The 25,332-nt window shown below is 44.2% G+C and overlaps 1 protein-coding gene and 1 pseudogene across 12 annotated transcripts in view; one reads left to right on the top strand and one right to left on the bottom strand.

The window, feature by feature from the left end:
- Window positions 1-1,936: 1,936 nt before the first annotated feature.
- On the bottom strand, window positions 1,937-13,064 carry LOC306648275 (signal peptidase complex subunit 2-like; annotated as a pseudogene). Its single transcript, XR_013766952.1, has 5 exons — window positions 12,864-13,064; window positions 7,196-8,517; window positions 5,744-5,845; window positions 5,173-5,624; window positions 1,937-3,002 (listed from the first exon to the last, which is right to left on the bottom strand). The product of XR_013766952.1 is annotated as a signal peptidase complex subunit 2-like (transcript).
- A 10,032-nt stretch (window positions 13,065-23,096) lies between these two features.
- Window positions 23,097-25,332, top strand: part of LOC306648229 (uncharacterized protein) — a 57,685-nt gene continuing 55,449 nt past the window's right edge. For 8 of the 11 annotated variants that reach the window (XR_013760334.1, XR_013760335.1, XM_079118151.1 and 5 more), the window contains exon 1: window positions 23,627-23,681. The gene's annotated coding sequence lies outside the window, so the exon portion shown is untranslated. The other 3 variants (XM_079118153.1, XM_079118152.1, XM_079118154.1) reach the window with 3 other exon arrangements.

The raw sequence follows: 25,332 nt of genomic DNA, 5'->3' as shown, positions 1-25,332 counted from the left end.
TCTGACCTGTATGAATTCTCTCCTGACCCCAAAGGCATGGATGACTATTTGATAAAAGTTTGCCACCTTCATTACACTTGTGAGGTAGTTTTGTTTTGTAGTACAAATCTTCTGATGCTCCAGTTAATTCAGTAATTGCTTTTATGTGCATGTTACTTCTGAGTGGTCTTTCTAAAAGATGTACACTCCGATGTTTAGTACACTGTGAGACCTAAATAAAGCCTATGCCATGTTACACTTACGTGGTTTTTCTTCAATATGCATTTGCTGCTATCATGTAATACTTGAACTCATGTTAGAGGTTTTGCCACTCATTGTATGTGTAAGGTTTATCCCCAGTAGAAAGTGACAGCCTACAACTTTTTGATCTTGTGATTTCTCTCTAAGATGTATATTTTTATGTCTAATGAGTGAGTATTGAGACCAGTTTTAAAACTTTGCTATATTCATTGCGTAAGCATGGATTATTGGGTGAAACTGGCATTCGGAGCCTTGTTTATGAGACCAAAATGTACATTCTGCACACTTGTAAGGTTCTCCCCAATGTGAACCACTTGATAAAGGTCTTGCCACAGTCCTTACATTTGTAAGGTTTCTCTCCAGTATGGGTTCTATGATGATTCAAAATATATGAATTTTTATTGAAGTCATGAACACATTGGTCATATTTATATGGTTCCTTTCTGGTATGAATCATCCTATGTTTACTGAGGTGGGCACCTTGGGTAAAGACTTTGACACACTCCACACATTTGTAAGTTTTCTCACCAGTATGAATTCGTTGGTGAACAGTGATTTCACACCATTGCCTGAAAGACTTGCCACATTCCATACACTTGTGTGGCTTCTCTGCAGAATGAACATGCTCATCTTGCTGCTTGACAAAAGCCTTTCCACACTGACTACATTTACGAGGTTTTTCCTCCAGAATGGGTTGTCTGATGGGAAGTCAGGCTTGAACACGCACTAAAGGCTTTGCCACATTCTGGACATTTAAAGAGTTTGTCTCCAAAGTGAGTTATTTGATGTTCCACCTGACGTGCATTTTGGAGAAATGTTTTAACATTCACTACTTTGTATGGTCTCTCTCCAGTATGAATTTTGTGGTGTTTTAAAAGTTTTGAACTTCGAATAAAAGCCTTGCCACATTCACTGCATTTGTAAGATTTCTCTCCAGTATGGACAACCTGATGGACGTTTAGGATGGGCTGTAGTCTAAAGGCTCTGACACACTCATCACACTTGTAAGGTTTCTCCCTTATGAATTCTATGATGACACACTAAATTTGAGCTTTGACTGAAGAACTTCCAATATATATCACATTTATATGGTTTCTCTCTGGTATGAGTTGTCAGATGGCTAGTGTGGTTGGAACAGTAAAGACCTGCCACATTCATTACATCTATAACACTTTTCTGTGTGCTTTCTAGTCTCATGTGACTAATGGATGCATAGGATCATGCTCATGTATATTGGAAATGTGGGTGTCGACACTAGAAAGACTTGCTGGAAGTGGTGAAACTGATGAACCACTATTGACAGATTTTCAACTTGATTACATTCATAAATTTTCCTTTCAGTCTGATATTTCTGCAGTTCATTTAGATGTGACTGAGAGCTTAATTCAATATGATTTTCAACAGGCTTATTTTCTTCATTGTTTATATCATGTTGTTCTCTTTTACCAGTGAACTCATTTTCTCTGAGTTATAGGTACTCCTTTGTCATTTCTTTCATCATTTCTCCCCCAACAAAACATCCTGAATATTTTCCAACTTTTTCCTCAAGTAAAAATCTTGGATGTTATGAATTTGTCTTTCTGCCATTACTCTTTGAGATATTTCTCCTGTGCTATCCTTCTCTCTTTTTTTTGCATCTTCTTTCCTTTTATTGAAAAAAATTTTAGAAAATGGCAGTTAATAAAGGGCATTAAAACTGAGTCTTCAAATGCTGCATGGCACAAAGCTATACTATAGAAGTACTACTAAGTACAAAAGAAAAAAGTCTTGTACAGCTTTTAGCAAGAATGCTTTTCCAAAGAAAATCAAAACAACATAATCATCAGACCAAGGAAGCTACAGCTAGACATAAGAGCTACAGCTTCTCATATCTGTACTAGAAAATCCTGTATTTCCATAAGGGACTAAAATTTCAGGACAAAAAGGGTACATTTTAAACATTTCTTACTTTACCCATTTTAAGTTCTGTTTCTTCCCCCACCCATCCAGTAATTCAGGATCATCCAGCAGAAAGAGGGCTGCTTTTAGAATTGGCTATTTTATTTTTCTTTCTGTGGCAAGACTGTCATGGAGCCTGGATATTTCAGGCTTATATGCATCCATGACCAGTGTCCCGCTGTGGTCAAAAAACTTGGCAATGGACTTGGTGAATTCGGCTTCCCATTGGTGCTTTGTTCTCCCACTGATGAAGGTCAGCTTCAGGGTATATTTGTCATCAAACCTTTTGAGACTGGAGGACAGTTGCCAAATATCGTTGGGATCCATCCCAGTAGGATCCTTCCTGTGGGCCACAAGAAAGATGCTCTTCTCCTTATAGGAAGTATAAATTGTCAGAATCTCCATCATCACAAAATAGGATATAACACAAAGAGCCAAAATGGGCTTGGACTCCAGAAAGGGGTGCATATAATCCCAAATCAAAGCCACTACGGCAAAGAAACAGGAGATGGTACAGATGGTGAGGTGACCATCAATTAGCCCAAAATTCTCCACATACTTGTACTTTTCCAGAAGTACCTTTTTGGCAGAATCATCCAAAGAGTTTTTCAGCTGATCCATCCCATTTGTCAGTTTTTACAGGCTTATCATCAATTTTCCACCTATCTAACAAACCGCTGCCTGTCCTGCAGCTGGGGCCACCGCCAGCCCCACTACTGCCTCCACCACCACTTCTCCCACCCTGTGCAGCCGCCGCCGCCATCTTGTCTTGCTATCCTTTTCTTTAGGTGGTAATTCCTGGAACACATGTGTAAGAAAGATATCTACAAGATACAAAGAAACACAGGTTTCTTATTACTTACTATATATTCTGCCCTTTGTTTCCCAAAGTTCATGTCATTCTCACATGCCTAAGTATTCATTCCATCCCAACAGTCTCTAAAAGTCAGCTTTTTCCAGCACTGAAAAGTCTAAAGTTCAAAGGCTCATCTAATTCAGGTATGAGTGACAATCATGTATAATTTATCCTGAGGAAAAAAGCTCTCCAGTTGTGAAATTCAAAATAAGTCTTATGTCTCCAAAACAGAGTCATGTGTCACTTAATGATGGAATACACTGTAAGAAATACATTTCATCACCATGCACACACCACAGAAGGGACCTGTACCAGCCTACATATTCCAGCTTACCACATGTCCAGGGGATGATATACACTACTCTATATGCAGTTTGTATTAACTGAAATGCTGTATGTGGCACATGACTACACAACCATGAGACTGGCACAGGACAGACATTCCCATTCTGAAATGGAGACACAAGAAATGAATTAGGAGCAACAAGTCCCAAATAAGTCTAGAACCTAATAGAGAAAATTTCATTATACAAGCAGGCTCAAGAAGAATCATCTATCCCTTAGTGCTCTGTGTCCAGGTTCACTGGGACAGTAATATCAACCCATGGTTTGGCAGAATGTTCCCAAAAGCAGTTTTCAGGTCCCAGTCCTGTGGAAGTTCTCTGCACGGGAACTGCCCAGGTTGGGGTTCTGCACCATGGCTCCATCCATCCATAGTTCTTGGTTGAGATGATGTTTGCCCCCAGAGTTCAATCATATGACTTTACTGGGAATTGGTCCCAAGTTCTGAAATCAAGGCAGAGGTAGCCCTGACCTGTGGGCCCCTGAACTCTGGGAGTGGCAGCCCTGATGATTTAATTAAAGGATAACTCTATTTAAAAAGAGGTTAATTTAGCTCATAGTTCTGGAGATTCAATGGTATGGTGCTGGCATCAGCTCTGCTCTAGTGAGGACCTCATGGCAGACGGCAGGAAGAGCATATAGGAGCTCATAAAAGAGGGAGAGTTTACCTTGCCAAAGAGGACCGAGAGCAATTCAGGGATGAAGTTGTTCTTGTTATGACTCGCTCTCTCTAAAAGCTCAGGACCCAACCAGAGGTATCCTACTGTAACTCCTTCTGAGGGCAGCTCTCCCAATCACCTAAGTTCCTCTCACTAGGTCATGCTCTTTAAGGCTCCACCTTATCCCACATTCCCACACTTGGGAAAGAGTCCTTTTTCCCTTGTCTTAAAAACAGTTCCATTTTCAGGCAAACAGTTCCATAGTCCAGTTCTGTGGGGCAGAAGAAATATGATAGTTTCCTTCATTTTGCCTGTTTTCTGATCTCTGCTCACAGGGTTTCTGCTGGTAGTATCCTACCCCTATTTTTGCCTTTTTATGGGACAGTGATCAAGTCCAGTGCTCACATTCACCCTAGTCTTATCAAACATTTGGTCAGACACCGTTGGTGTTTTCTTTTAAATTTACCTGCGAGAAGAACAGTGGGCATAGGGACCCTCGCCTGTTGCGTCTACATAGCTGGACTGGCAGCCCAGTGGGCCTGGATGGCAGAGCACAGAGCCAGAAAGACATGTTCTCAAATCAAGTTTTCATGGAGTCTATCTTGCTAGGCTTTGAATTTGCTTGAAATCTCATATTCTCCTTCTTCCCTAATTTCCCAGTATGAATCTATATCCTATGCATGTTCTACCAGTTGAGAAGCACATTGAAAGCAGAAAGGAAAAACAGCTGAGGGACCACAACAGGCAGAGTTGAGACAGCTCGGCAGTTTCTAGGGCCTCAGATGCAAAGGAAGAACAGCCAAGGTTTCCCAGCCATGGAAGAGATCTTTCGAGCACTGGAAACCAGGTGAACAGGTAGGTTCAGATGCGAGAGCGTAGAGGCCTCAGCTCTGATGTCTATGGGCGGAGAACTGAGCAGCAGCTTTCCATCAAGACAGAAACTCTGTCCTCTCTGAGCTGCAGCACTGCTGGGAAAGATAAACACTGCCATCTGAAGAACATTTGACCAGTGGCAGAAAGAAAACTTGCTTTCAGGTGGATGGGAAATGAGGCTTTGTTTTCCCACTGCCCTCTCCGCCTGTGAGTCTCTTGCACATTACTGAGCAGAACAGGTTCCTCTGCCACCTAAGATCTTACCTGTGCTCTCACCTTTGACACATCACTACCTGGGTGGGGGTCTTCCTGATATTTTCACCCCAATCTCCATAGTCCTGGGCTCCAACATGGAGATAATACTCATATCAGGAAGATTCTTGATTTTTAAAGAAAGGGACACGATGTGCAGTGGATTTCCAGAAGTAGCCATGCTCAAGTCAGGGAACAGGACATTGCAGAGGGAGGGAGCAAGAAAAATCCACTGATTACCTCCTACTGAAATTTTGAGGAAGAGTGTAGAATGAAGACATCTTGCTCTCTTCCAAGAACTACTTGAACACAAGCTCAGAGGTAAACGACAAGAGCAGTGGATATTTTAAAGTCTTCTGAAAGGCTCTACATACACTTCAGCTCTGGAACCACCCGTGATGGTGCAGGATCACCTGAAGAAAGGGGATGGCTGAAAGTCAGAGGTCACACTGCGAAGCTTCTCACTGCAGAGGAAACAGCGTTTCAGTCTCAGTCAAGCTGCACAGGGCCTCCTGAAAGGCACACAGGGAAAACACAAAGATTCCCAGGGCAGACCCCGACCTCAGGGGGAAGTCATGCTCACCCAGTGAGACCATGTTTCTGTAGGTATCTAGCATCACCTCCCTGTACAAAGCCACTCCTCCTTAAAAAATTCTATGGTCACATCCCTGAATGTCAGCAGACCCTGAAATGAAAACACATTTAACCTCAGGCAGATAAAGAGAACCATTTGCAAACAAAATAACAGCAGGAGAGAGGTATAAGGATCAATTCAGTGTAAGTGAATGCTCTCACAGTTTCATGGACAGGAATGTTTAATTACATGTCTCTGATCATATTTCATTATGCTTTTCCATAGAAGGCTATGATACTCTCTAGGTCAGTATGGATTTCTCATTTCTGGGGATAATATAAGGAATATACACATATAAATCCATACACAGTTATCTGTATGCGATTAGGTATCACGTTCTACACATCAGGTGATGGTCAGTATCTAGATGAGCACGGCATATATGGCATCCTCAGAGATGATGTTAGGTAGTAGCTAACAGTGAGCAGGAAAATGCAGGCAAGTCACAGGTGTTCTTTAAATTACTTTAGGGTCCTTCTTTACACTACTTCCAAAGTAGATGAGAAAGCAAAGGGTGGTAGTTAATTTGTAGAAAGCAAACAAAAGCAAAAGGAGCTAATTGTGAAATATGTCAAGAGAAAAGGATTAATGAGACTAACTCTTGACTTTCACTCTCTCTCTCTCTCTCTCTCTCTCTCTCTCTCTCTCTCTCTCTCTCACACACACACACACACACACACACACACACACAGTCTCCAATTGTCTGGGAAGAAAGAAATCTTTGGTAATGCAGACACACTAAGGTAACTTCTGACCAGCAATTGACCCCAATGCCCACATTATCATGGGACTGACTTATAGATGAAGCCCCCCCCCTTAAATAGGATGCCCACCATGACAGTTCCAGAGAGGACTAACTGAAGTGCAAAACTCCACTGCCCAACATGATGGAGGAGTTGAACACCTGACTGGCAAAGAGTACAGAGGGTGGTCCCAGTTTCGGTAAAGATCGAACAGTAACAAAATTGAGGACAGCATTGTCTCCTTTGTCATTCTCTGCTTGGAGATGGCCCACTCTCTTCCTCAAGAGTGCTTTTTGCTTAAGCCTCACTTTTCTTTGACATTATTTTCACCTCACTTTCACTTCTAATAAAGTTCTCTTCTATGACTTTTGGTGTCTGACTTTAAATCTTCTTTTGTCAGAACACAAGAACCAAGGCTTGGAGTTTCAGCTCCCTGCTTTCCCGTGACGATGACACAGTCCATAGAGGTTTTAAAGAGAAAGGTTAGAATCCGAAAACCATAATGATGACAATGACTAAAACTTCTGAACACTTTCCCATACAGGAATTACTCTAAATACTTTTACGTGTGCTGATTCACATAACAATGTAACAGTCGTGAGGGAAAGAGATGCCCCCACCTCACCATGGGACTACTCTGTCACAGACACAAACTCACCTCAGGTCCAGTAGCTAAGACACAGCTGAGAAGTATGTGAGCCCAGAAGGGCAGGCTGTAAAACTGAACATAGGTGTGCTGGGGATGTGGCTCAGTGGTAGAGCTCCTGCCCTGTCAGCATGCATAAGGCTCTGGGCTCTATCCCCAGCACTGCAAAGAATTTGGGCCTAAAGAACCAAAGAGTTAAATAACACACCCCAGGGTCAAGAGTTCCTCAAGAAACCTGAAACAAAAAATAAACAATCAAGAGACCTCAAACAAGTTCAAGTCTAATGACATGGAACTATATAGGCGGTCACTGTGTATCATGCACACAAGCATGCACAGGATATGGTAGCATTCTGACTGTTATTTAACTCACTAAGTGATAGCATAGTGAGTTAAATAACACTAAGTGGAACTCTGGGTATTTTCTCTTTTCATCATTCCCACTCTGCCCCCAACATTTGAGCATTCTACATCTAGATTTTCTAGGCAAACCCCTTCTGTATTGCTGTTGCAAGACTCTAACATGCAGGTTGAATAGGGCTGATTGAAGTTGCTTTTCTGAGAAAGTTTCATGAATGGATTTCAGTGAAACTTGGCCTATCATCTCTCCTCCTCATACCCACTTTGCTCCGAAGATGTGGTGGTTCCACCATTCACGATGCTCCTGTTATAACAATCTGTTTCGATTTCCATGAATTGAGCTTTCCTTATGAACGCAGAGTCAGGGTGCAACCTAAGAGAGTTTTCTGAGCAAATGCAAGAAGGAAAAATTTAAGATAATGGAAAATGCTTAATTCAATTTCAGCAGTTAAGAGATCACAAAACTTACAATTGAAAGACGATGTGTCTTTTATAAAAGCCACGGGTTTAATATATAGGAACTGTGTTTGGAATTCTGAATTTTGCTCTTTTCCTAGGATGATGATAAATGATATGCCATATGATATCTTCTCTCAAGGCTGGCAGCAACAGTGAGCTTCAGGTCCCAGTTGGCCATTCAAAGGACATTTAAACTCAACAAAAATGGAGAGAGAAATAGAAAAAAAACCAATAAAGAAAAATCAAGAGAACATAAGGGACCTACTAGACACAAAAACATGTGACATTATGTGCACTCCCCAAATCTGAGGAACTAAATGGACATACAAATCAACAAAGTTTTAAAAGATCCAACTAAGACAAAATTAAGAGATGTACATGAAAACGGATCATAAACTGTGCAAAGGTAGAGACAAAGAATCCTGACTACATCAAGAGAAGTGGTGGGCTGGGGCTGTGGGTCCGTGGTAGAGTGCTTGCCTAGTATGCAGAGCTCCAGATTCAGTACCCAGTACCTCCAAAAAAAAAAAAAAGGGAGAGTGAGAGAGAGGCACCAGGCATGGTAGTACAGTCCTACAATCCCAGCAACTCAGGAGGCCGAGGAGGGAGGATTCAAGTTGAAAGCCAGCCTCAGCAACTTAGAGAGGCCCTAAGAGACTTTGTCTCAAAACAAAAAAATAAAAGGAACTGGGATGTGGCTCAGTGGTAAAGTGTCCCTGGGTTCAGTTCCCAGTGCCAGAAGAAGAAATGTTGTAGGAAGTCCTGTAAATTGAAGAAAAATAATGATAAACAGCAATATAAAACCACATGATCACCCCAATTAGAATGGCGATGATCAAGAATACGAGCAACAACAGGTGTTTGTGAGGATGTGGGGAGAAAGGTACACTCATACATTGCTGGTAGGGCTGCAAATTAGTGCAGCCACTCTGGAAAGCAGTGTGGAGATTCCTTAGAAAACTTGGAATGGACCTACCATTTGACCCAGCTATCCCACTCCTCAGTCTATACCCAAAGGACTTAAAATCAGCATACTACAGAGATACAGCCACATCAATGTTCATAGCTGCTCAATTCACAATAGCGACTGTGGAACCAACCTAGATGCCCTTCAGTTGATGAATGGATAAAGAAACTGTGGTATATATATACAATGGAATATTACTCAGCTATAAAGAATAATAAAATTATGGCATTTGCAGGCAAATGAATGAAATTGGAGAATATCATGTTAAATGAGAAAAGCCAATCTCAAAAGTCCAAAAGACGAATGATCTCACTGATAAGCGGATGATGACACATAATGGGGGTGAGAGGGGGGCAAGAATGGAGGAAGAAGGGACTGTATAGAGGGAAAAGAGAGGTGGGAAGGGTGGGGGGAAGGAAGAAATAACAGAATGAATCAAACTTCATTACTTTATGTAAATGTATGATTACACAAATGGTATGCTGTTACTCCAGGTACAAACAGAAACAACATGTATCCCATTTTTTTACAATAAAAATAAATTTAAAAATAAATAAATAAATAAAACCACATGAAAATATAAAACTCCCAGATAAACATAAATTATAACATTGATAAAATCCTATAGCACTGTCAGGGTATAATCACTTTTATATCTGAATTTTTTGGGGGTGGGATACTGAGATTGAACTCTGGGGCACTTAACCACTGAACATCCCCAGCCTATTTAGTTTTTTTTTTTTATTTTTGAGACATGGTTTCACAAAATTGCCCAGGTTGGTCTCGAATTTGTGACCCTCTGCCTCAGTTTCCCGAGTTGCAGCAACTACAGGAGCACACCACTGTACCCAACTATATCTGACTTAAAAACAAAAGCATAAAAGATGATTATAAATCTATGTTAAGGCATATACAATACAAAAAGAGGTCATCTGTGTCACTACTAACATTAAGTGGGGAAGAAGGGAGATGTAAAAGAGTGTATTTCATATATGAGCTCAATTTAACCTGTCATTTGTTTAAAACATGTTGCTACAACTTTAGTATGTTTTGTGGGTAATGATAACGGCAAAGGAAAATATCCATAGAATATATACAAAGAGAACTAAGAAAGTAATGAAACTATATCCCTACAAACAATAAATGAAACAAGAAGGAAGGCAGCAAGGGAATTTAGCCACAGACAACCCAGCATAATTCAGAGTGGCCACAGTGAAAACTTCCCAAAAGAAATTCTTTAAATGTAAACAGATTCAACACTGACATTTAAAAGACATATATCAGCTGAATGGATAACAAGGATACAACTGTATGTTCCCTACAAGAGTCACTCTAATCTAAAGACAGTCGCAGGTTAAAGTCAAGGCCAGAAAATGACATACCATGCAAATGGGAACTTAAAAGAGAGCAGGAGCAGCCGTGCAGTATCAGAAAGTGGACGTTAGGACAGGGACCAAACTGTCACAGAGACAGAAGGTCACTGTGTAATGATGAAACTGTCAATTCACCAGGAGAATATTTAATTTACACTTGAGGTCCCAAACATATAAAACAAATCCTGCCAGAAATGAAGAGAAATATAAAGAGCAGCACAATTATAGATTTCAGTATCCCACTTTTACTCATGAATAAAACAATATACTAATAAAAACACACCACACCACCAGGTATGTAGTGCACACCAGGAATTCCAGCTGCTCAGGAGGCTGAGGGAGGAGGACTGCAACTTAGAGGCCAGTCTGTGCAATTCAACAAGACCATGTCAAAAAGTTTTTTTGTTGTTGTTGTTTTTTTTTTTCTGAGACAGAGTCTTATACTTAGAGCCTTGTTAAGTTGCTAAATTGCTGAGACTGGCTTTGAACTTGCAATCCTCCTGTCGTGGAGACAAGTCTCTGGGATTACAAACCTGTGTTACTGCACTAAGCTCAAAATAAAATTTTAGATTTTTTTTATGGAGGTAGGGAGACTCTGGATCGTACTCAAGAACAATTTACCACTGAGCTATATCAGCAGCCCTTTTTATTTATTTTTTAATTTTTATTTTGAGACAGGGTCTCGTTAAGATGCCTATGGCCTCAAAATAAAAATTTCAAAAGCGTTGGGGATCTAGTTCAGTGGTAGAGTGCTTGTGTTTATAGTTCAGTGGTAGAGTGCTTGTGTTTAAGTCCTTGGTTCAGCGCACAGTACCCCCAAAAACTTGCAGAATGTTAACAACACTCAAGTCCACCTGGATGCAAGAGACAGAGCAATACAACCAACAACAGAAGTTTTTCCTTCTTCTCAAGAGTACAGGAAAAAGTGAAAATAAAAACAAATACACTTTTTAAAAGAGTACAGGATAGGATACAAAATAAATCTTGATAAATTCAAGAAGACCGAAATTATACAAAACACATTTTCTTTCTGAACAAGAGATAACTAGTACAAATAAAAAAGGAAAGCAGGAAAACTGTAAAAAATGTGTGTGAATTAAATCAGTCTGGAAAAACTGTTTTTCTTTTCAAAAAACAGAATCACAACGTAATTTAGAAAATATCTGGAGACAAGAACTGTTGAGAAATAAACATTTGTTCTTTATAAATTTAAAAAAGGGGACTGCAGTTGTGGTTCAGGGGTAGATGCGCTCGCTCACCTGGAATGCGTGAGTCGCTGGATTTGCTCCTCAGCACCACATAAAAATGAATAAATAAAATTAAAGGTATTATGCCCATCTGCAACTAAAATTTTTTAAAATGTTTAATAAATAAATAAATTTAATAAAAGAAAATATCTGGAGACAAACGAGAATGAAAATACCACATACCAAAACAAGATGCAAAGAAAGCAGTACTCAGAAGGAAGTTTATAAGGGTAACATTTACATTTGAAAAGAAGATTTTATGTACATGCATCCAAAGATGATATGGTCCTTCGTAAATATGTAAAATATTTATGTTTCTATGGATCAGTTTAAAAAGTAATTTTTTTGTTGTTGTTTGGTGTTGGGTATTGAACTCAGGGGTCCTTCAGCATTGAGCCACATCCCCAGTCCTTTTCATTTCTTAGTTTGAGACAGAGTATTGGTAAGTTATTGGCCCTGAATTTGTGACCCACCTGCCTAGGCCTCCCCAGTGGCTGGGATTATAGACATGAGCCACCATGCCTAATTTTTTTTTTTTTTTTTGTTCTGGGAATCAAACTCAGGACCTTGCATGCTAGGCAAGCACTTGAACGTTGAGCTATGCCCGCAATACCCAGTGAATTTTTTAAAGTAATTTCAAAAAGAAAGAAAAATTTCACATCAACAACCTAACTTTACACCTCAAAGAAGTTTGAAAAAAAAAAAAAAAAACCTAAATTCAAAATTAGCAGAAGGAAAGAAATTATAAGATTAGAAAAGAGATAAATGAAATAGAAAACTGAAAACTTATGGCAAAATCAACAAAACCTAGAGTTGTCTTTGGGGAAAGATCAACGTAATTGACAAAGACAAACTCTTAGCAAGATTACTTCAGAAAAAGAAAGCTGGGTATGGTGGTGCACACCTATGATTCCAGAGACTCAGAAGGCTGAGGCAGGAGGATCACAGGTTCAAAGACAGCCTCAGCAATTCGGTGAGATCCTGTCTCAAGATAAAAGATAAAAAGGGATGAGGATGAGAAGCTGAGGTAAATCACCTTTGGGTTCAATCCCGGTACCAAAAAAAATAAAAGGGACTGTAAAATGGATGAAGATGGGACAGTCCTCTCATACACATAAAGAGATTGTCTTGGGGATGGGTGTGTAGACATTAAGGGTTAAACAGCTTATTTTCTACTTTCCAGATTGACATCTAAAGACTGCTGCCTGAGGAAGGGGTCCAGGAGGGAAGAAAGAGGAGTCAGGAATGACTCTTGCTCAGGTCAAGTCACACACCTGGTTGACTGTTCTGTCTCTCCTTTCCTCCTGACATCACTTTCTTTCAGCTCACTAACCTCTGACTCTGCAGCCTCCTGCAATTACAAAGGGGAAGTGAGTTACAGGACATTCAGTTGGTGTCCACTGGGAACTGCTTCGTGTGGGAGAACCACACGTCTAGCATCAGAAGTGTTTTGTGTTGGGCTGAAAATGTAGTCAGAGAAAATATCTAACACAGGGCAAGCCCAGCCACTGCCCACCTTCTGGCTCTGTCCATCTCTTGGAGACTTGTTCTCACCAGAATCCAGACAGTGATAGTGAAGGAGCAGAAGGAAACAGGCAGAGCAGGCTGCATGGACCAGAGGTGGGGCAGGGTGAGGCTGGAGAGTTACCGGAACTGGGGAGGTCACAGGAGTTTCCATGGAGCAGGTGATGTCATAACAAAGACCTAAGGAGTTGGCCACCTGCAGCCCAGGGCCACAGAGGGTTAGGCAGAGGGACAGGACCTAGGGAAGGCCCTGAGGCTGAAGCAACCTCATGCCAGGAAAAGAAAAGAGGCCTGTGTGGCTGAAGGTGAGTGAGCAGAGGACACGGCAGGAACAAGGGCAGACGCCCTGAGGAAGTACAGCAGGTAAGACTGAGATCTTCCCATATTTTTTCCCTGGGCCTCAAAAAAAATTCTGGAGACCATGTGTTCCCTCAATTGTTGAAGTAAACATCCAATTACTTATTTACCCTAAAATTTAAAACTGTTACAAATAAAGAAATATATAGTTTAAGTACATACGGAGATACTTACCTAAGTCCCAAGGGATCACTCTTGTGGAGGACTACACAGGGAACGTTTGGGGGAACTCAGAAAGTCACTATTGGACATATGAAGGTACAGATGTCAATCAGACAGCCTGGCACAGATGTTGAGGAAACAACTGGACAGGATTCTAGAGTTCAGGGAGAAAACCAGGTGGGGAGGGAAAATGAAGACATGTAAGGCAAGGTTTTAAACCATGAAATGAATGATATGGGAAGACCAGGATGTGGCCCGAGAAGAGGTTCAAGGTCTAAACAGAGAAAAACTCCTACATTCAGAGATGAGGGTTCCGGAGACACCAGAAGAGAAAACTGAGACACAATGAGGGAGACAGTAGGACAATTACAACAGATACACCAATTATAAAGGTTAGTGGGATGCCCTCAAAGCTAAGAAAAACAGGGAGATGGGAGTGATCCACTGTGCCACTTGCTATTGACAGGAAAGAGCTGAGGATGGGATGTGAACTGGGGAAGTCACAGGTGACTCTGAAGATGAAACGGTAAAAGTGAAAGCTGAACTGAATGGAGTCAAGTGAGAACTGAAGGCAGGAGTCAAAGACAGTGTTGAGCGTTCAGCTCTCAAAGGGAGCACAGAAAAGCAATACTCCAGTGAGAAACGTATTCAGTAACTTTTGTTTTAAAGATGACAAAGTGGAAGAAAAGAAAGGCTTTGTGTGTTTATGTGTGACCTCAAATGGATGAGTCCATTATCTGGTTGCCCTGAGAGACATGGCAAGACAGCAGAGCACTCAGGAGTGACATGACCGGCCCTTAGATTCCGCACTGAGAACCCTAACACAGCAAAACCGCTGATGCCGGGCTGCCTGTCTTGCTCTGCCCTTGTCTCCATTTTTCTGTTTTTGTTTTTTTGGAGGAGTGTGACCCCTTGAAAATCCTAATTACATCTGGTCACCCTCCCAGACCTGCCACACACTGATGTATAACCAATTCTGTCAATCATTCAGTGGTCAGTGATGCTCATCTGACCTAGTCCCACACCTCCACATTCCAGATGGGCTTGCTGAGGACAGACACTTCTCCTAATTATGCTGAGATCGCAGTTGAGTGAACAGTACTGGTTTTAACAAAATTCTGAAATGGTGGCCAGGACAGGCCAGTAGGACAAGCATTGTCCTTAATAACCTTTCCAGTTCTGGAAGGTAAAAAGGTGGTGGGGGTGCTGGGACCTGATTAGGCAATGCTGAAATTGTTTTAGGAAGAAGAAAAAGAAACAGCGAGGCACAGTGGAGGATTTCTGTAATCTCTCCAGGGAAGCAGGGCTCCTGCTTCTCATTTTGTTTCTCTCTTCACTCCTACTTTTCCCCCTTGGTCCCCCTATTCCTTATTCCTTCTCTCCACCTGTTATGCACTATTTGGGGTGGGGGGGCAGTCCTGGAGATTGAACAACAAGCTTAACCACTGAGCCATAACTCTAGTGCTTTGCTTTTTTTTTTTTTTTTTTTTTTTTGGTGAGAGAGAGGGTCTCACTGAGTCGCTGAGGCTGGCCTCAGACTTGCCATTCTCCTGTTTCAGCCTCCCAGTCACTGGGGCATTCACCACCACAGGGGGCTTGTTCTTCCCCATTCCTGCTACTCCCTTCACCTCTTGTCAGTCTTTCTCCCCAGGCTCCTGCTTGTCCCCAACCTCCATGTATTTCTGCCTCTTTCTTCCCCACCCACTCTCTCCCTCTGCCCTGCCTGCTGCAGGCCCCTGTCCCCATGCTCTGGACACCCACATCCCTAGGCTCCTCCCTGAACTGCTCCCCGCTGGGCTCCCCTTGTCACCTGTTATGCCTCTTCCTGTCCCAGCACCACAGCTGCCCTCTGCCAGGCCTGCTGATAGTCTGCCCTCTGCTCCCAGGCTCTGCCTGAGGTCCCTCCCCTGTTCGGTCCCTTTCCCTATGTAGCTGCCCTTCACCTCTCTGGAGACTGAGAGTCTGGATTTCTCCCTTTGCTTTTCTCTCTGCTGCTTTATGGCTTCTTCTTTCACTCTCATGGCCTCTCTGCAACTCCCTCGCCATCCTCGCCCTTGCCATCTGTGTAAGGGTCTCTCTCTGTTTCCTCCTTTCTCTCATTTGCAGTCCATCTCTTTCTCCTGAGCCCTCTGCCCACACATCACAGGGAGGGATGGCGTGAGATGCTCACCTCCAAAGGGGCACATTGTCCCCTGGAATCTGTGGCATGCGGATCCTGGAAGTCACCACAGAGGCCCAGGTCGCCTCCTCCAGAGCGCAGGGTGATTATAAGACCTGCTGGGCGGACACTTGGCCAAGGAGGTAAGGGTCAGGCAGGTGCAGAGCCGGGTGAGGAAGACAGGGCCAGGTGAGGGCGGGGTTAGGGGACCCGCGCGCTCGGGGAGGCAGCCGGTCGACGGGAGAGAGCGGCGCCGTGCGGGGGCTCCACGCGGCCGGGGGCTCCACGCGGCCGGGCCGGACACCAGGCGGGACTCGCATCTGGCACCGCTGCCACAGGCAGACCAGGCTCTCCTGCAGCGACGGGGACACCGAACAGGGAACTCAAGAAGCGCGCTGGGCGGTTCAGACGCGGACCGAGCTGCGCGCGCAGAGGGGAGGAAGGGCGGGCGGGGCCGGCGGGACCCAAGGGGCGGGGCGAGCAACAGGCCTGGGCGGGGCCGAGAGCGAGTGGGCGGAGTCAGGAGGGAGACGGTCGCTTGGAACCCATTTTTCGGTTGTTGTTTTGCACTGGGGATTGGCTCCTTGGATGCGTTAGCACTGAGCTGCATCCGTGGCCATTTTATTTTATTTTATTTTTATTTTTATTTTTTTTTTTTTTTGGACAGGGTCTGGCTAAATGACTCGGTGTCTCGCTGATTTTCTGAGTCCGGCTTCAAATATTCTATCCTGCCTGGCCTCCCAGTTCCTGGGATTAAGTGGGTGAGCTACCACGCCTGACTAGACAACATATTTAATTAAACAAAGACCTGCATTGTCTTTATAGATGGACCCTGAAAGATGTAACACAAAGACACCTATTACACACTGAAATGAATCATCAATTCATATCTTTTGAAATAAACTGAGCGGTATGTAATCTTTCAATTAGTTAAAATTTTCTTTTGGTCAACATTAAGATGTTTAAAGGATATTTTACATGTGTATTATAAGAATATGAACGTAAAAGGAGAGACTTAATTCTTACTTTGAAAATAAGGGAAAAGCAGGGTGTGGTGGCACTTGCACCAAATCCCAGATATGAGGAGGTTGGGGCAGAAGGATCATAAATTCAAGGCCAGCCTGGGTAATTCAGCAAGATCTTGTCTCAGAATAACAAATAAAAAAGGATGGGAATATAGCTCAGTGGTACAGCACACCTGGATTCAATCCCCAGTACCAAAATAAATGAATGAATAAATAAAAAAGGGAAGAGATTTTGTTTTCCCTCTGTTATCAGAACATTTACCTCAGGCAACTTGTAAATATGTTTTCTCTTTCTCCTGAAATGTGTTTTTAAAACCTAAATAAAACTCTTGCCGATGGTGGTGTAAACCTGTAATCCCAGACATCCAGGAGGCTGAGGCAGGAAGATCACAAATTTAAGGCAAGGTTGGACAATTGTGACATCCAGAGCCAGAGCAATTTAGCGAGACCTTGTCTTCAAAATAAAAACTTAAAAATGAAAAGGACCGAGAGTGTAGCACAGTGCTGAAGTGCCCTTGGGTTCAATACCCAGCACCAAAACAAGCAACAACAGAATGCTTTTTCAGCTTGACGACCTCGGAATGTCTTTCTGAAGTATTTGAGATTTCCTTTTGCAGTGTAAACAAGGGAGAGAACTTGTGTATCCCTGCGTTTCTGTGGAATTGGAGGATCTAACTGGAGAGAGCACCTGCTCCAAGGTATAAAACTTACACCTGAAGGTGTGAGTTTGGATTTTTATTCACTTTTTTAATGTGTCCCTCTACGTAAGCTTATTAGGTAACGGGTGGCTGCCAATATTACCAAATAGGTATGGATAAACCAACTTTGTAGTCCTGTATGCTATCACTAAGGACTAATCAGTGTTTGTGGAAACAAGTATGGAATAGTTTGTACAGAAGGTGAATTTTCCTTGTCTGTTTTCAATCCCTTAGCAGATTGCCTCTTTTGCCCATCACCTTCTGATATAATATTTATTCATTAGCAAAGTGTTTGCTTTCTCTACACCATTTGGGGACAGAATTTCTGCGTTCAGAGAAGTTATTGTTTAAATTATATCATCCAATATTCTTTTTTTAAAATATTTTTTAGTTGTAGAAGGACACAATATCTTTTATTTTTGCACCACAAAAAGCAGAGCCAACCCCCACTAGAGACAAAGAGGTGACACCAGTTTGTCCTCAGCACCAGGGACAAGCCCTTCCCAGATACCCCAGGCCCTGGCTGTGACCCAAGGCCAGGACAGCTAGGGAAAGGTGGGGAGGAGCTGAGAGAGACCCCACATATGCAGCCATCTACCTCTTGGCCCTGCTGGTTTCTGCAGAGAGGCCCCTGAAAATCTCCCCGGGATCAATAGGACCTTCCTTGGATAGCAGGCTCCAGACTTGAGAAAGCTTCAGTGGGCGGTGGGAGCAATTGATAAAACCGCCTCAGAGCTAGTTGATATTGCCTTTCAAGTATATAATGTCCTGGAGGAATGAAAACTAAAGCCACCACTAGTTTTGTTGGCAGCCCCTGCAAAGGGATCTTGATGGAAGCCTAAAGGATAGAAAGGGCCACCCGCTGAAGGGGGACAGACTGCCATGAGTCAAGGAAATAACTCTATTAAGTGGACCGATTGTGCCGACCACTCACATGCTTTCTTTTCCAAAAAGCAATTTATTTGCAGCCCTGCCTGGCTTAAGTGGACAGGCTATGTCACAATCCTCAGCAAACGACCTGCGATCTGTAGGAGACATGCAGGACTGAAATAATTCCAAAAGAGGAACCCAAGTTACTGTGAAGGGGCGATGCCTGTGTGACCCTTTCACAGACCAGCTCCCAGAGCTCAGGGAGATGAGCTTAATTCCCCTGATCATAAAATCTGTTAAAACAGATTCCAATAGAACGGTCAGTATTAGCCAAAGTGACCTAGTGTGGTCATGGAGGCAGAGACTGGAAAGTCTGCCATCATCCTGTTGTTAGTCAAAAGTGAAAAGGAGGACCTGGGAGGGACTCTCTGGAAAACTCCCTGGGATTCCCCAACAAAACTGGAGGGCAGGAGAGGCACGCTCTCCCTCTCTGAGGGGACCCACTCTTTTCCCTTGAGAGTGTTCCTTTCCTCCTTTCCATCCCTTCCAATAAACTCACTAAAAAGTTTTAGCTTTATAACCCTGTCCTTACCCTTAATTGGGGTCACTACCTCTTATTCTTAGTGACGCTGAAATCTGACTTGACACAGAAATTGGGGCTTGACGGGGGGGGTGGTTTCACACTGCCTCAGTTTCCCAAAAGCTTCCAGTGGTGTAACACCTCCCTTGAAAAGCAGTTGTGCCTACTGTGTTTTTACATGTGGGGACTTTGTAAATCCAATGACCACACTGTAAGATAAAAGTTCAACAAGAGTCTCTGGGTACAATCAACTGTGGGGAACTCATTTAAAGTTGATGGTATTGTTATGGGCTGATTTCAAAACTCCTGACCAGACTTAACCCATTTTGTTCAGATACCCCACCTTATATGAAGTTGGCCCCCCTCCCAAATGGTGGCCACATGTGCCCCCACTCCTAACCACAAGTTCCTGTTTTGATAGTACCAGTGTATAAAGACATGTCTCCTCTTCCTCCCTTCTGAAAATGTAAGTTCTGAGAATGTCACTTTTTTTGATATACAGCCTGGTAATTTTCCACTTTTATGAAATGTAGCTTGTGATTATGATTGCTTCTTCTGCCCCCTCTTTTTGTGATTTTTAGCTTTATAACCCTGTCCTTACCCTTAATTGGGGTCAAGATGTGACAAGAGGCTTAGATTTCTGCATCTTGGCTGTATCAATAAAGCTTTCTGTCCTGCTGCAAGACGGACAACAACAGTATTGTGACAATGTTAAGAATGACAATTCAAGTTCGACAACATCCTGTGTTTCAAACCCTTGAATGTAACCTGGGAAAACCAAGATTAAGGCATAACTTTGTGTACATGCCAGATTGTCTGATCCCTCTCCTGAGATGAGATTTTTTTTTTTTTAATGAATACTTATATAGTCTTTGTAATGTATAAAGCTGCTCCCCCGCCCATCAGGTTCAGTCATTGTCCCCGCTGCCCAACCACGTGTCAATCTGTGAACATTCTAGCTAGCTATTGGTTCATCAGTCAGCTTGCAAGTATCCTTCTCCAATATTGGTACCCTGTTAGCTCGGCGGAATTAAACTTTTTTTTTTTTTTTTTTTTTTTTTTTTACATGTTGTTTCTGTATTTGTACATGGAGTCAAGGCATACCAATTGTGTAATCATTGTTAGGGTCCCATTCCGACTAATCCCCGGAGAGTCAAAGTGAACGGTAATGCAAATCGCACGAAGAGGTTTTATTAAAGCAAGCTGGAGCCTGGCCTGGACCGCAACCAGCCCCTCAGACCGATACAATGGCTGGGGAGAGGGAGCGGCCCCGAGGGGCGAGAAAGCGCTCTATTTAAGAGCTTTTTCCAGCATTCACACACAAGGACCTGTACATTATTGGTTAAAATTCACACAGCTAAATACTTGTCCTCTTTTGGTTTGGTCCCTCCACTTTATTTGAATCTTATTGGGTCCCACCAAAACTGAACGGCCCTGGAGGGAGCAGGGAGGAGGGAAGGAGTGATGATGAGGGAGAGGGGTCAGGGCTAGGTCCCCTGTCCTTGAGAGATGGGGTCTCCGGACAGCTGCACAGTCCTCAGGAGGATATCTCTGAACAGCCTTGATAAGCCCGGGGCCCAGCGCATCCCATTTGACCCTTATTGGCCCTCGAAGGCGCCGCTGTGGCGGCCGGCATCCTCAGCGCTTGCACGCCCTTTTCCTGGGGGTGCGGTTCACAAAATAGCTTGTTTCTACAAGAGGGCTGCACGGATGGCACCCCGTTCTCAACATCATAAATTTACATAGGGTAATGTTGTTTCAACTGTTTTACTGTAGCTTCCCCGCCATCTTTTCCATTCTTCTGTCCTACTCACTTTTCTCTATCCTCCTGGCTTTCCACTCTCTCTAGCACACGCCCTTTCTTTTCCTTTCGCTTTTCCTCTCATTTTCTCTCTTACCCTGCAGGGAGACACTCTGTTTGCTTAATAAACTCCCTCATATGATTTCCCGTGTCCGGCGTGTTTCCGTGGAAATTTCCTGACAGTCTTTTCACCCAAAAAGCCATCGCTGCCTTTACAAGTGCCACTGGAAAATACCCTCCAGTTCCAGCTTCCTGTCAACTGGAAAAGGAAACAGGCTGTTCTGCTGAAAGCCTGCTAAATAACGTGATTAAGAGGCTACAGGATGGTGCACACCTGTAATCCCAGCAGCTCAGGAGGCTGAGACAGGAGGATTGCAAGTTTAAAGCCAGTCTCAGTGAGGTACTAAGCAAATCAATGCAACCCTGTCTCTAAATAAAATACAAAATAGGTCTGGGAATATGGCTCAGTGTTTGAGTGCCCCTGAGTTGAACCCCTGGTACAAAAAAAAAAAAAAATAGGCTAGAGGCTACAGCTTAGCAGGAAAGCTCTTGAAAACAGTGTAGAAAGGCCCAGGATTCAATCCCCTAACACCACGAATGAAAAAAACTGAGAAAAAAAAAAAAAAAAAAGAAATTTTACCATCTTTTAACTACATTAAATTCAATGCTACTTCAAATAGTAAAAGAAAAATAAGCAGGAAAACAAACATTACTTTCAACATTTGAATTTATTTCATGCCTCTATATGTTGCTTTTTTATGCAACATTTTTTCTTTAGACCAAATAAGATCAAGGTAAAATATTGTTAGAGACTTGTTTTCCAAACATTATCTATTGACTGGATGACATCAGTCTTGAGATTCTGAAAAAACAGAACAGTGTGACCTGCCCTGTGCTCCAGGATTAAGTGAATTGAGGTTCTAGGCAGATGTTAAGTTTCCTTTATTTTATTATTATTATTATTCAGTAGTGGGGATTGAACCCAGGTGCATTCCTACCACTGAGCCACTTCCTCAGCCCTTTTTTAAAATTTTGAGACAAGGTCTTGCTAAGTATTATGGGGTGCAACTTAAGAACAGACGATTACCACTGAGAAGTACAAATTCGAGAGTCTTTATTAAGCCGGCTGCTGACTGTCTCACACAATGCCCCCAAAAAATGGCTGTTGGGAGAACAGCCCCGACTATAGGGTGGTAGGGGTTCTTATACCAAAAAATCACATCAATCATAAGTGTCTATTATGATTTGAATTTACAAACTAACATCATGAGATCATCAAGAGGGAGAAGTGGGTCTAAATGACCCTTTCCTAGGTACAAGCTAAGGAATGGTTCCTAACATCCACACAATCACTGTTCACATGGTACATTGTTTAGGAGCAATAGGAATCAAAAGAGAGCAATTTTTCTTTACATAGGAATTGTCGTTTTGTATTGCTAAACATGTCACGCTAAGTAACTTATGAAGGGCAGAGGTGGGGTGTTCCCACGGGAGAAAGTTGTTTCCTACATAACATGGACTCTCAGAGCAAAATGGAGTCTGTTTAGTCTTTTCCCTTAGAGTCTGGCCTGTGACATTCTCATGGAGCCACATCTGTCAGCCCATCACACTAAGTTGCTGTAGAGCCTCACTAATTTGCTGAGGCTGGCCTTGAACTTGCAATCCTCCTGTCTCAGTCTCCTGAGTCACCGGAATTACAGGCATGTGACACCGAGTCCGGTTTCCTGGGTTTTTATTAAGTGGCTTAAATTAATTTTTAAATGTGGTAATTATGTAGCTCCAATGAGCACTCCCAGTTGATCCTGCCTACCCCAGCGAGATCTGAGCGCAGACCTGAGTTGCCTCAGCCTCCCAGGGAGGTCTGGTTTCCAAGGCCCAAGCCATGATTTTAGAACCAGGCACAAAAGAGCACACAGGACCTGCCCTGCCAGGTCCTTTCTTCTGGCTGGCCCAGACCAGGCCGGCCTCCCGCACGCCACGCCCCTGCCCGTCTCGCTCCGCCCACCATCGCGTTCCCTCAGCGGCTTTCCACAGGCCACACCCCTCCGCGTCATGCCCCGCCCATCACCGCGGCCTCAGGCACAGCCTTCCACCAGCCACCCCTCCTGCTCGCCACGCCCACCCGCCCACCACCGCGGCCTCCCACTGACCGCCCCTTCCGCCACGCCCCGCCCATCAACGCGGTCCTTTGCGCGGTCCCCCCCCCTCCCGGTCACGCCTTCCTGGACTCGCCCACCCACTCGCGTTTCCCTGCCGAGGCTGGGCCCTGCCCATCACGTCCCGGTCCCGCCCACACTTCCTCCCTGCTGCGGCGCTCGGCTCCCTGCAGACCCGGAAGCGGATCGCGGAGTGAAGGTCACAGCGGCTCGTGAGTTCCCTCGCTCTAGATTCTCTGCGCCTCACGGTCCCCGCCGAGTACGTGGCCGGGACTCGGGTCCCTACAGACCTCCGCGTCCCCGCACCGCGCTCTCCACCCCGAGTCAGCCCCATCGCAGCGGGAGAGCGGGGTCGGCCTGCAGCCCCACAGCCCAGCGCCTGTCCCCCAGGTGTCCGGCTGGGCCGCGTGGACGCCCCACTCCTTCCCCGCCGTTCGCCGCCTCCCGAGCGCGCACGAGTCCTCGGCGCTGCACGCCCGGCCCGCTCCGCGTGGCTCTGCAGATATCCTGGCCGCTGGGGTCTACAGCGCAACTCGCGCCTAGCCGGGTCTGCCCTCCCCTCACCTGACCCTGCCCTCCTCGCCAGGCCCTGTCCACACCCACCCCTGTCTTCTTTGCCAGGTCTTGACCTCACCTGACCCTGTCTTCCTCTGCCAGGTGTCAGCCCTGCAGGTCTTCCCTCCACAGTCACCCCGCGCTGTGCAGATTCAGGATGTTCATGCCCCAGATTCCACCCCAGGGGACAGTGTGCTCCTTTGGAGGTGGGCATCTCACGCCATCCCCTCCCTGTGATGTGTGGGCAGAGGGCTCAGGAGAAAGAGATGAACTGAACTGCAAATGAGAGAAAGGAGAAAACAGAGACCCTTACACAGATGGCAAGGTCAGGGATGGCGAGGGAGTTGCAGAGAGGCCATGAGAGTGAAAGAAGAAGCCATAAAGCAGCAGAGAGAAAAGCAAAGGGAGAAATCCAGACTCTCAGTCTCCAGAGAGGTGAAGGGCAGCTACGTAGGGAAAGGGACCGAACAGGGGAGGGACCTCAGGCAGAGCCTGGGAGCAGAGGGCAGACTATCAGCCGGCCTGGCAGAGGGCAGCTGTGGTGCTGGGACAGGAAGAGGCATAACAGGTGACAAGGGGAGCCCGCGGGGAGCAGTTCAGGGAGGAGCCTAGGGATGTGGGTGTCCAGAGCATGGGGACAGGGGCCTGCAGCAGGCAGGGCAGAGGGAGAGAGTGGGTGGGGAAGAAAGAGGCAGAAATACATGGACTCTGGGGACAAGCAGGAGTCTGGGGAGAAAGACTGACCAGAGGTGAAGGGAGTAGCAGGAATGGGGACGACCAGGTGGAGAGAAGGAATAGAGTAAGGAGGGGAGAAAGCAGGAGGGGAGAGGGAAGCAGAGTAAGCAGGATGAGAGTGAAGGCAAGAATGGAGATGATCAGAGGGAGGGAGGAAGCAGCAATGAAGACGGGGATCCTGGCTGCAGATGGTGACTTGACTAGATATGCATGAAATTGAAATATAATGATTTCTGTCTTTATAATTCAACAAATTAAAAATTTGTGCTTAAATTATGTAGATGAGGATAAGAGTTGCAAAACTGTCTAAAAGGTTTGTGAATTTTAAAATTATTGGGACTAGAGAATAGCTTCCATTTTTCAGCCAGAAGGCAGGGTCTTGACCCATTCATTTGTGGGTCACTCTTCTATTTTCCCAGGACAGTGTAGTGTGGGTAAGTGTGAAATAACAAAGAAAACCAGAATTCGTACTCAGTACAACAGTGAACACTTATCACAGAATATGTCACTTCAGGTGACCAAAATGTGTGGGGCAAGACTAAGGAAGGAGGGTCTCAAGATCAAGGCACCCCATCAACTTTGGAAGACCCTGTCTGAAAATTTATAAAAGGACTGGGAAGGTAGCTCAGTGGTAGAGCACCCCTCTAGCTCAATCCCCAATACCATAAAATGTGTGGGGATTTCTTCCCATTCATAAGCAGTTCTCCTTAAGACAACAACTTGGCGTTCTGGAATTTAACTGAGATCTGGCATTTGCTACCTGGAGGTAGTATCAGATGCCACAATTTGAAAGTTCTGTGCCACAGCACTGCCCCCAGTTCAAATGCCAGGTGCAGGTTTCAGGTTGGAACTTGAAGTTTAATCAACTGAATGTACATCCTGGATTCTCATGACCCCTGCTCAGGTTCTATTAATTTTCTAGTTCAGCTCCCAATATTGAGGGAACTTTATTAAGATTTGTCCATTTGTTATATAACAGCCAGATAGGCCCCTTGTAGTCTTCAACATTACAGGTAGGGTGGCCTTTTACTTCTTGGGGCCTAGCTGAATATTGCTACCTATATCTACAATATAGAAGATATTATAGTGTGTTTTAATATTTAATATTTACTTAAAACAGGT

This window comes from Sciurus vulgaris (genome assembly GCF_902686455.1).
Source record: "Sciurus vulgaris genome assembly, chromosome: 17".
Classification (NCBI taxonomy): Eukaryota; Metazoa; Chordata; class Mammalia; order Rodentia; family Sciuridae; genus Sciurus; species Sciurus vulgaris.
The sequence above is the reverse complement of the archived record's forward strand: the minus strand, read 5'-3'. Positions and strand labels throughout refer to the sequence as shown.